We start from the raw sequence: 13,121 nt of genomic DNA, 5'->3' as shown, positions 1-13,121 counted from the left end.
ACTATTGTTAAACCGTCCATTATCAACAGATATCAGACTTATTCCCAGTCAAATTTTAAATATTCTACTTTAAGAGAGGGAGATGAATCGTTTGACACTAAATTCTGTGGAGATCATCTCCTTCTAACCGAACCGGAGCGTTGAGGTCTGTGGCGGCCCTTCAAGGGAGAGGCTTTCAACACCTCCCCCCTGGTAATCAGGGTAAAATGGTGCAGTGTCACTGACGTCTACTTATTTTACCTTATTAAGCTATGTAGATTCTCACTACACTTGCAGCCTTAAGGAGCAGAAAAACAAGCTCATCTATGATACAGACCAAGCATTTTTTATTAAATCTACCTACACATGTGGGGACTCGGGAGAAGGAAATCACAGAACCCTGGGGTGGGAGTCGATGCTACCTAATTTGGCTGCAGCGCTAAACACAGAGGAGAGAGTTTTAGATGCAACACTGGGTCTGCGGTCAGACTGGCAGTCTTATCTTGCAGAATGTAACAGAATGTACACCAGCTCCCTCTCCTAAGAGTGCGCCCATCCTCAGTGTTACCATGGAAATTTCTAAGTGGTGATCAGACGAGAGGTTCATGTGGGGTGCCTTCACTGAGTGCTTTACCAATCTCAGATACACTACTAGTGAGAGCACAGCTTCTGGAAAGTCCTACCTTACCACTCCAAGCAGCATATAAGGAGAACCCGGAGTTCATCATATCATGTCCATTAGACGGCCATGGGAAGTCCACAGTTTAATCCATATTGACTACGATCTTTATCCAACAAGGATTGGAGGTTAGTATTGCACGTATCTATGCCCCTATGTCAGCTCCTATGATTCCTATGATGCACTGACTCCCAAGGAGAAATAGCTACATGTTAACCCCTTAATGACCGAGGACGTGCAGGGTACGTCCTCTAAAAAAAGGCAGTTAACGCCTGAGGACGTACCCTGCACGTCCTCAGTCTGGAAAGCAGCTGGAAGCGATCCTGCTCGCTTCCAGCTGCTTTCCGGTTATTGCAGTGATGCCTCGACATCGAGGCATCCTGCAATAACACTTTCTGGCCATCCGATGCAGAGAGAGCCACTCTGTGGCCCTCTCTGCACCGGACATCGATGGCCGGTATCGTTGGTGGGTGGGAGCCGACTTGGGAGGCGGGTGGGCGGCCATCGGTGTGATCTGGAAGGTGGAGGGGGGCGGGATCGGGGGCGGAGCCTTCGGGGGCGCGCGCGGGCGCGCGCGCGTGGGCACGGTGGGTGGCGGGCGGGCGCGTGCACGGGGCGGGAGCGGGTGGGAACCGCTACACTACAGAAAAAAAGTAAAGAGTAAGTGTATTAAAAAAATGAAATAAACATTTTAAAAATAAAGCATTTAAGCGATCTGGAAGGGGTGGGGGGTTGGTATTGGGGGGCGGGGAAGCTACACTACAGAAAAAGGAAATTTTTTAAATAAAAACACATATTTTCACTAAAATGGGTACTGGCAGACAGCTGCCAGTACCCAAGATGGCGCACATTAAGTCAGAGGGGGAGGGTTAGAGAGCTGTTGGGTGGGGGGATCAGTGAGGTTGGGGGCTAAGGGGGATCCTACACAGAAGCATATGTAAATATGCTAAAACAAAATGCACAAAAATGCACAAATTTTCCTTTTATTTTAGTACTGGCAGAGTTTCTGCCAGTACTTAAGATGGCGGGGACATTTGTGGGGTAGGGGAGGGAAGAGAGATGTTTGGGAGGGATCAGGGGGTCTGATGTTTCAGGTGGGAGGCTGATCTCTACACTAAAGCTAAAATTAACCCTGCAAGCTCCCTACAAGCTACCTAATTAACCCCTTCACTGCTAGCCATAATACACGTGTGATGCGCAGCGCCATTTAGCAGCATTCTAATTACCAAAAAGCAACGCCAAAGTCATATATGTCTGCTATTTCTGAACAAAGGGGATCCCAGAGAAGCATTTACAACCATTTGTGCCATAATTGCACAAGCTGTTTGTAAATGATTTCAGTGACAAACCTAAAATTGTGAAAAATGTAATGTTTTTTTTAATTTGATCGCATTTGGCGGTGAAATGGTGGCATGAAATATACTAAAATGGGCCTAGATCAATACTTGGGGTTGTCTACTACACTACACTAAAGCTAAAAATACCCCAAAAAGCTCCTTACATGCTCCCTAATTAACCCCTTCACTGCTGGGCATAATACACGTGTGGTGCGCAGTGGCATTTAGCGGCCTTCTAATTACCAAAAAGCAATGCCAAAGCCATATATGTCTGCTATTTCTGAACAAAGGGGATCCCAGAGAAGAATTTACAACCATTTATGCCATAATTGCACAAGCAGTTTGTAAATAATTTCAGTGAGAAACTGAAAGTTTGTGAAAAAATTTGTGAAAAAGTGAACAATTTTTTGTATTTGATCGCATTTGGCGGTGAAATGGTGGCATGAAATATACCAAAATGGGCCTAGATCAATACTTTGGGATGTCTTCTAAAAAAAAATATATATATGTCAATGGATATTCAGGGATTCCTGAAAGATATCAGTGTCCCAATGTAACTAGCGCTAATTTTGAAAAAAATATGTTTTGAAAATAGCAAAGTGCTACTTGTATTTATGGCCCTATAAGTTACAAAAAAAGCAAAGAAGATGTAAACATTGGGTATTTCTAAACTGAGGACAAAATTTAGAAACTATTTAGCATGGGTGTTTTTTGGTGGTTGTAGATATGTAACAGATTTTGGGGTTCAAAGTTAGAAAAAGTGTGTTTTTTTCCATTTTTCCTCATATTTTATAATTTTTTTATAGTAAATGATAAGATATGATGAAAATAATGGTATTTTTAGAAAGTCCATTTAATGGCGAGAAAAACGGTATATAATATGTGTGGGTACAGTAAATGAGTAAGAGGAAAATTTCAGCTAAACACAAACACTGCAGAAATGTAAAAATAGCCTTGGTCCCAAACGGACAGAAAATGGAAAAGTGCTCTGGTCACTAAGGGGTTAAAAATTGACACCCCCCCCGATGCAGAGGGAATGACACTTCAGGAGCTTGCATTTAGACCTATGGCCAGCCTTCTCACAAAGAAACTCCACTTAAGAATAATACAACCCAAAAAAACACTTCACCCTAAGAGCAGCCATCCATGATACCCTCCAATGTGAACCTTGCTACAAGGATCATTCACATGAATGTAACTCCATCCATACCATGACACTCTTTCTGTCATTTCCCCCAAAAAAGGATGATTATAATTGTCAGTTTTTGGCTGCCACTGGCCACAGAAGGCTAGATTACAAGTGGCACGCTAATGTTAGCGCAGTACGATATTGAAATATTGCAGGCATGTGACTAATAAAGGTAAATATGTACAAGCCTTTAACCCGGATTTTCATCTTAAAATGTAGGCGACTTAGCCCAGTCCTGTTATTACAACACGTGTGCAGTCTGATGCAATATGAGCACCCAGTCCCAAAAACAAAGTCTCTCCTTATTCCTTCCTTCTGTGTATATATGTTTTCAATTAATCAAATCTTGGTGTCTGCTGAGCTGCTGTATGTAAATGGATCTGACCAGCAGTAGAGCAGCAGTAGACCCAATGTAAAAGTTATAATGACTGTGAAAAAACAAAAGCCTGTATCTGTGATTTATAGTAGTATTTATTACACCACAAATAAGACTTAACAGATTGCACTCACAAGAATAATGCACTCACAAGAATAATTATTAAAATCAGCATATACACTTAAATTGGAGTAACACCTTGTAAATTAAAAAAAATGTTTGCAGCCAAACAATAAATTAACATATTAGGTGAATGTGAACTTTTTTTTTACTGTAACACATTGTTTGCTGCAATAGTTTTTCAAAAGCCAAACTCCACCCACTACTTGCCTTATTTGGATGAGTCAATCCTGACTTGTTACTGGAGTAGACAAGACTAGCCACTGTCAATTGTGTTACCTAAACCATAAATGTATTGCAGTTTTTAATCTGACTCCCCCTGCTGAGTTAGGAATAAATGTGTGTCAGGGCTTGTGAATCCTGCAATGTAAGGTTCTCAGAATTGGAAAATTCTTAATTTGTATAGTTAAAGTACAGGGAAAGGGAGCCAAATAAAAAATGAACTTTACTGGCAAAGTTGTTTTACTACATGTAATTAAGCATTTTGGGCCAGATTACAAGTCGATTGGTACTTAACGCTCCCGCTCGCTAACTCCACTAGAAGTAAGCTTTTTGCACATGTTGGGTAGAGCTCGTATTACAAGTTGAAAGTAAACTGTTTTCACATGAGCGTTAACCCAATGTGCACAAAAAGTCGAATTTAGGATATCGCATGTGCGTTAACGTATCCCCCCATAGAAGTCAATGGAGCAAAAAAAGTGGAAATAACCCTGATATTTCACATTCCAATGTTCTTCACTTATCAGAATACATTCTATTTATTCATAAATACATATTTCTATATATGTAAGATTTTTTTTGGTACATTATATATATTTTTACATGGTTGTATATAGGTATAGATATATACAGGTATAAATATACTTTTTCATGTTTTCATCTACTTAACTGCAAAGGGCTCCAATGCACTAATATATATGTCTATATATGTATACAGTACATATGTATTTATGTGTGAATTTGTCTGTAAATACCAATATACACATAAATACATATGTACACATATTACATGCTTTACTACTTTTAATGAACATAATAAAATATCTGTTTAACATATGATCTGTGAGAAATATATATATATTTAAATATAATTTTACATAAAATAGGATACTCTGTGGAAAAAAACAAGGTGATACTTTATGAATTTTGAAATCTATTAAACATGTTTTGCAGTTGCTAGTAAATTATCTTTGTTTATAATCTTTATTGAGACTTTGCATAGTTTGTCTACATTATAAGTTGTCTATTTTTAACAATGTTTGGGAAACTATATTTATTCAGGTGCCAAATTAAGGTGGCACTTTAAGAAATTAGTTGGCAAATTACCAGTAATTAACTAAATTATATTGTCTCCCTTTAGAGTTTGATGTGGCAAGTACATCAAACTTCTAATCTTACTACATTAAATTGCTCTAATTTGACAGTACAGACACTTAAAGAATTACTGTTTACTGCCCTAAATTTGCAACTAGAAAATTGATCCCCTCCAGAAAAACAAGATCACAATAATAAGACATCTTAGATTTAAAGTGGTCTAATACATAACCCGTAATTCTTTATGTTTTATTTTATGAAAAATTGTCTTTGTTCCCTTCTAGATTTTACGTTCCCACGGGAATAGGGTCCTTAATTCCTCCTGTATGTGTTTGTAAAATTTTGTCTGGTCTCTTACAAGTTTTATAACATTGTTTTATCTAAATGAATTGTACGCATGGACAGCGCTGCGGAATATGCTGGCGCTTTATAAAGTATAATACAGGGAGTGCAGAATTATTAGGCAAAGGAGTATTTTGACCACATCATCCTCTTTATGCATGTTGTCTTACTCCAAGCTGTATAGGCTCGAAAGCCTACTACCAATTAAGCATATTAGGTGATGTGCATCTCTGTAATGAGAAGGGGTGTGGTCTAATGACATCAACACCCTATATCAGGTGTGCATAATTATTAGGCAACTTCCTTTCCTTTGGCAAAATGGGTCAAAAGAAGGACTTGACAGGCTCAGAAAAGTCAAAAATAGTGAGATATCTTGCAGAGGGATGCAGCACTCTTAAAATTGCAAAGCTTCTGATCATCGAACAATCAAGCGTTTCATTCAAAATAGTCAACAGGGTCGCAAGAAGCGCGTGGAAAAACCAAGGCGCAAAATAACTGCCCATGAACTGAGAAAAGTCAAGCGTGCAGCTGCCAAAATGCCACTTGCCACCAGTTTGGCCATATTTCAGAGCTGCAACATCACTGGAGTGCCCAAAAGCACAAGGTGTGCAATACTCAGAGACATGGCCAAGGTAAGAAAGGCTGAAAGACGACCACCACTGAACAAGACACACAAGCTGAAACGTCAAGACTGGGCCAAGAAATATCTCAAGACTGATTTTTCTAAGGTTTTATGGACTGATGAAATGAGAGTGAGTCTTGGTGGGCCAGATGGATGGGCCCGTGGCTGGATTGGTAAAGGGCAGAGAGCTCCAGTCCGACTCAGACGCCAGCAAGGTGGAGGTGGAATACTGGTTTGGGCTGGTATCATCAAAGATGAGCTTGTGGGGCCTTTTCGGGTTGAGGATGGAGTCAAGCTCAACTCCCAGTCCTACTGCCAGTTTCTGGAAGACACCTTCTTCAAGCAGTGGTACAGGAAGAAGTCTGCATCCTTCAAGAAAAACATGATTTTCATGCAGGACAATGCTCCATCACACGCGTCCAAGTACTCCACAGTGTGGCTGGCAAGAAAGGGTATAAAAGAAGAAAATCTAATGACATGGCCTCCTTGTTCACCTGATCTGAACCCCATTGAGAACCTGTGGTCCATCATCAAATGTGAGATTTACAAGGAGGGAAAACAGTACACCTCTCTGAACAGTGTCCGGGAGGCTGTGGTTGCTGCTGCACGCAATGTTGATGGTGAACAGATCAAAACACTGACAGAATCCATGGATGGCAGGCTTTTGAGTGTCCTTGCAAAGAAAGTTGGCTATATTGGTCACTGATTTGTTTTTGTTTTGTTTTTGAATGTCAGAAATGTATATTTGTGAATGTTGAGATGTTATATTGGTTTCACTGGTAAAAATAAATAATTGAAATGGGTATATATTTGTTTTTTGTTAAGTTGCCTAATAATTATGCACAGTAATAGTCACCTGCACACACAGATATCCCCCTAAAATAGCTAACTAAATAACTAAAAACAAACTAAAAACTACTTCCAAAACTATTCAGCTTTGATATTAATGAGTTTTTTGGGTTCATTGAGAACATGGTTGTTGTTCAATAATAAAATTAATCCTCAAAAATACAACTTGCCTAATAATTCTGCACTCCCTGTAATGCTCAGTTTCCATAAGAAAATGCATAGTAAAGTTATTTCAGGATCTACAATTCCCTCTAATCATTCAGTGTATGGAGTGTGTAGATGTTTAAATGAGGTTCCAGATCACAACATATACACACAGCAGGTCTGTTCCTGCTCTCTGCTTTGCCTAGACTTATTGCAATATATAGGACCTTTCATGTTGAAACAAGTCAAGGCAGTAGACTGCAGTTTTATATGTATAATGGCAGTAATTTAAATGTAACCCATTTTCTTTTGGCTCCATAATTTAGGCTGATGGCACCTCCTGCATCCAAATCCCATTAATCTATCTATATATCTAGATCTGTATAATCTGTCTGTCTATCTATCTGTCTATTTGTGATTTTTATTTATACCAATCTTATGTGGGCATTGTAGCAAATTCACATCCTGTATACTTGTTAATTATTCTTATGTATGTGGATAAAAACATAGCGCTAGATTACAAGTCGAGCGTTAACTGCGCTGCATTGTGTTCAAATTACATGTTGAAAGTAAACAGTTTTTGCTTGTGCGCTAATCTGATGTGTGTAAAAAGTTGAGCTTAGAATATTGCGTGCGCGATAACCTGTTCCGCCATAGAAGTCAATAAAGCAAAAACATATATATAAAGGAACGTCACCACCGCTAAACCTACTTATATAATGATTTGTTATGTGTAATATATGTTTATTACTATAACCAAGGGGCAAGTTTTCTTTTGTATAGACAATTATTACTCACTTCCTATGGTATAAATTCACCATAACATATTTTACAATAATAAAACAGTATATAATTAATTTATAATTTGATCGTAATCGTGCTGCCTAAATATTGATGTAGTGTACCCGTGTCACTATTGAAAATATTTGGATGAAAGGGAAAATCAATAATAAACAAATGGCGCACAGATATGTATTGTCTCTTTAACAAAGTCAATGAATACTTTGAACTCCAATCGCTAACAATTGAGAGACGCAGTTATCCTAATTTAGCGTCTCTCAATTGCTAGCGATTGGAGTTGAATGCTCTCATTGATTTATGCTCAACTTTGAGTTTAACCCCTTAATGACCACAGCACTTTTCCATTTTCTGTCCGTTTGGGACCAAGGCTATTTTTACATTTTTTGCGGTGTTTGTGTTTAGCTGTAATTTTCCACTTACTCATTTACTCTACCCACACATATTATATACCGTTTTTCTTGCCATTAAATGGACTTTCTAAAGATACCATTATTTTCATCATATCTTATAAGTTACTATAAAAAAAATTATAAAATATGAGGAAAAAAAAAAACACACTTTTTCTAACTTTGACCCCCAAAATCTGTTACACATCTACAACCACCAAAAAACACCCATGCTAAATAGTTTCTAAATTTTGTCCTGAGTTTAGAAATACCCAAGGTTTACATGTTCTTTGCTTTTTTTGCAAGTTATAGGGAAATAAATAAAAGTAGCACTTTCCAAACCACTTTTGTTTCAAAATTAGCGCTAGTTACATTGGAACACTAATATCTTTCAGGAATCCCTGAATATCCATTGACATGTATATATTTTTTTTTAGAAGACATCCCAAAGTATTGATCTACGCCCATTTTGGTATATTCCATGCCACCATTTCACCGCCAAATGCGATCAAATAAAAAAAATTGTTCACTTTCTCACAATTTTTTTCACAAACTTTAGGTTTCTCACTGAAATTATTTACAAACAACTTATGCAATTATGGAATAAATGGTTGTAAATGCTTCTCTTGGATCCCCTTTGTTCATAAATAGCAGACATATATGGCTTTGCTTTTTGGTAATTAGTAGGCTGCTAAATGCCACTGCGCACCACAAGTGTATTATGCCCAGCAGTGAAGGGGTTAATTAGGGAGCATGTAGGGAGCTTTTAGGGTTAATTTTAGCTTTAGTGTAGTAGAGAACCCCAAGTATTGATCTAGGCCCATTTTGGTATATTTCATGCCACCATTTCACCGCCAAATGCGATCAAATTAAAAAAAACTTAAATTTTTTCACAATTTTAGGTTTCTCACTGAAATTATTTACAAACAGCTTGTGCAATGATGGCACAAATGGTTGTAAATGCTTCTCTGGGATCCCCTTTGTTCAGAAATAGCAGACATATATGACTTTGGCGTTGCTTTTTGGTAATTAGAAGGCCGCTAAATGCTGCTGCGCATCACACATGTATTATGGCTAGCAGTGAAGGGGTTAATTAGGTAGTTTGTAGGGAGCTTGCAGGGTTAATTTTAGCTTTAAAGTAGAGATCAGCCTCCCACCTGACACATCACACCCCCTGATCCCTCCCAAACAGCTTCCTTCCCTCCCCCACCCCACAATTGTCCCTGACATCTTAAGTACTGGCAGAAAGTCTGCCAGTACTAAAATAAAAAGGTATCTTTTTTTTTTCTTTTCTTTTTTGGCATATTTACATATGCTGCTTTGTAGAATACCCCCATAGCCCCCAACCTCCCTGATCCCCCCCAAACAGCTCTCTAACCCTCCTCCTCTGCCTTATTGGGGGCCATCTTGGGTACTGGCAGCTGTCTGCCAGTACCCAGTTTGCAGAAAAAAAATGGTTTTTTTTTTTTTTTTCTCACGTTTTTTTTCTGTAGTGTAGCTTCCCTCCCTCCACAGAGCACCCAACACCCGCTGATGACCCTTATTTTTTACATTTATTAACATGTTCCTTATATTATTTTCTGTAGAGTAGCGGTTCACACCCGCTCGCTCCCCGTGCACGCGCCCGCCCCCGCCTCCCCGTGCGCGCCCCCGGGCATCCCCGCCCACGATCCCGCCCCCTCCACATCACCTGGGCCATCGATGGCTGCCACCCGCCTCCCACACACGCTCCCACCCACCAACGATGGAAGCCATAGATGTCCGGTGCAGAGAGGGCCTCTCTGCATCGGATGGCTACTAAGGGTTATTGCAGGATGCCTCGATATCGAGGCATCACTGCAATAACCAGAAAGCAGCTGGAAGCGAGCAGGATCGCTTCCAGCTGCTTTCTAGACCGAGGACGTGCAGGGTACGTCCTTGGTCGTTAAGGGTATTTTTTTAGAGGACGTACCCTGCACGTCCTCGGTCGTTAAGGGGTTAAGCATTAACTTGTATGCACTGGGCCTAAACAGGGAGTTGATAATACTCGGCTACTGTGGGCTTTCAACCAGTGCCAACATCTATTAACTACAAAGATATATATATATATATATATATATATATATATATATATATATATATATATATATATATATATATATATATATATATATATATATATATATATATATATATATATATATATATATATATATATATTAGACTGACTCTTTATACAACACTAATTTATTAATGACATGCAGTGACTTGCTATCACTACTAGTATTATACATAAGAACGGACACTGAAATATATGGTCCCTATATATCAGGGACGGACTGAGACCAACAAGGGCCCCCCGGGCAAAAGTGTGGCAGGGCCCCCCACCTCCCCTTTGCTCCACCTACCTACCTCCTCATCTCCTCCTCCTACCCTATTGCCCCTCCCATTTCCTGTGCCCCTCCCGCCTCCTATGCCCCTCCCCCACCATGTTTTTACTTGCCATATAAAGAGACAATTTTTTCCTTAAAGTCATTACACACACACCTGACTCACACAAGCACGGCACACACACACACCTGACTCACACAAACACTGCACCCACACACACACACATACACATCTGACTCACACAAATACTGCACACACACACACCTGACTCACAAAAACACTGCGCACACACACACACACCTGACTCACACAAACACTACACACACACACCTGACTCACACAAACACTGCGCATACACATCTGACTCACACAAACACTGCACACACACATCTGACTCACACAAATACTGCACATACACACACACCTGACTCACACAAACACTACACACACATGATTCACATAAACACTGCACACACAAATATCTGACTCACAAACACTGCACACACACATCTGACTTACACAAACACTGCACACACATCTGACTCACACAAACACACACATCTGACTCACACAAACACTGCACACACACACACACATCTGACACACAAACACTGCACACACACACATCTGACTTACACAAACACACACATCTGACTCACACAAACACTGTGCGCACACACACACATATCTGACTCACACAAACACTACACACATCTGACTCACACAAACACTACACACACACACCTGACTCACACAAACACTACACACACACACCTGACTCACACAAACACTACACACACACACATCTGACTCACACAAACACTACACACACATCTGACTCACACAAACACATCTGACTCACACAAACACTGAGCATATACACATCTGTCTCACACACCACAAACTCTGTAACACCCCCCACACAAACACTACACACACCTGACTCGCACAAATACTACACATACACACCTGACTCACACAATGCACACACACACCTGACTCACACAAACACTGCACACACACACACATCTGACTCAAACACTGCACACACACATCTTACTCACACAAACACTACACACATCTGACTCACACAAACACTACACACATCTGTCTCACACAAACACCACACACACACCTGACTCACACACCTGTCTCACACAAACACTGCACACACACATCTGACTCACAAACACTGCACACACATATCTCACTCACACACCTGACTCACACACATCTGACTCACACAGATCTGACTCACACAAACACTGCGCACATACACATCTGTCTCACACACCACAAACTCTGTAACACCCCCCACACAAACACTACACACACCTGAATCACACACCAAACAAACACTACCCTACATGCACTGAAACAGATATTTGACTACAGAACAAGATCCATACTCTGCATCATCTTAAATTACTTATTTATTTAATTTGTTTGTCCTATTTTATAGGTACTTTCCCAAGAGTAGACAGAGGCAAGCAAGTAGGGGTTAAAGCCCTGAATCAAGTGTGTGATAAAAGTTATAACAATCATGCTAAAAGAGATGAAAGATTAAAATGACTTTTACTAGCCAGCTGTAGTCAGCCCTCTGTCTGATGAAAGAATCTGCCTTCTCTTCTATGTGAGATAGCATCAATCATAGGCAAAGTACTTTGCAGTGATGGTCCATGTGGAACTTTACTTAGTGAGCTGTGAAACTACTGGTGCTGCCCTATTTATTGGCCCCCTTATACAAAATAATTGCTTAACTTTAACCCCTGCAAAGCAGAAAAAAAATTGTACCAATGCCTGACAGAAATCTGGAACTAGCCTGCATTTGTTTATAGGAGCAACTTTAAAGCAGTGTTCAAGTTGTTCCCTAAAAAGTTATTGCAATTAGCAGAGCTGCATGAAGTGAGCTTCGTTTTTAAACTGTGAAATAAGCAACAGTTTACATTAGACTTTTTTAAAACAAAGATAAACAAAGCTGAGGCTCTTACCCTAAAGCAGTTCAGATGATAACCTGCAGACACGGACAGCTGCCTTTTGAACTACAGGGTGGACGCTTTCTGGTTGACTAGGCAACAACCAAGCCTCCTCCCCCATCTGCGACTCACAACAGAAACGTGCAAAGTAGTCTAGCTGCAGGCTGGAGCTCCACTCTAGACAGGAAACATGTGACCTCCACTGACTCTAGACAGGAAACATGTGACCTCCACTCAAAGCTTTTTTTTGTTTATTTTTAATCAACTTTAATGTAACAAACAACCTATAGACAATCATTCTGAAAACGAAACATTTTGCAGCTTCCTTGTTCTTAAAGGGACATGAAACCCAAATTTTTTCTTTCATGATTTAGAAAGAGCATGTCATTTTAAACAACTTTCTAATTTACTTCTATTATCTCATTTGCTTCATTCTATTAATATCACTTGCTGAAAATCATATCTAGATATGCTCAGTAGCTGCTGATTGGTTGCTGCACATAGAGGCCTTGTGTGATTGGCTCACACATGTGCATTGCTATTTCTTCAACAAATGATATCTAAAGAACTGAGCAAATTAGATAATAGAAGTAAATTGGAAAGTTGTTTAAAATTGCATGCCCTGTCTGAATCATGA

At 39.7% G+C, this 13,121-nt stretch overlaps 1 protein-coding gene across 1 annotated transcript in view; it reads right to left on the bottom strand.

Moving 5' to 3' along the window:
• Window positions 1-12,612, bottom strand: part of ERICH2 (glutamate rich 2) — a 207,089-nt gene extending 194,477 nt beyond the window's left edge. Inside the window, exon 1 of the mRNA XM_053698424.1 lies at window positions 12,500-12,612. The gene's annotated coding sequence lies outside the window, so the exon portion shown is untranslated. The remainder of the gene's footprint in view (window positions 1-12,499) is intronic.
• Between the last annotated feature and the right edge of the window lie 509 nt (window positions 12,613-13,121).

This window comes from Bombina bombina, chromosome 1 (assembly GCF_027579735.1).
Source record: "Bombina bombina isolate aBomBom1 chromosome 1, aBomBom1.pri, whole genome shotgun sequence".
NCBI classification, from domain to species: Eukaryota; Metazoa; Chordata; class Amphibia; order Anura; family Bombinatoridae; genus Bombina; species Bombina bombina.
This window is presented reverse-complemented; position numbering and strand designations above follow the sequence as displayed.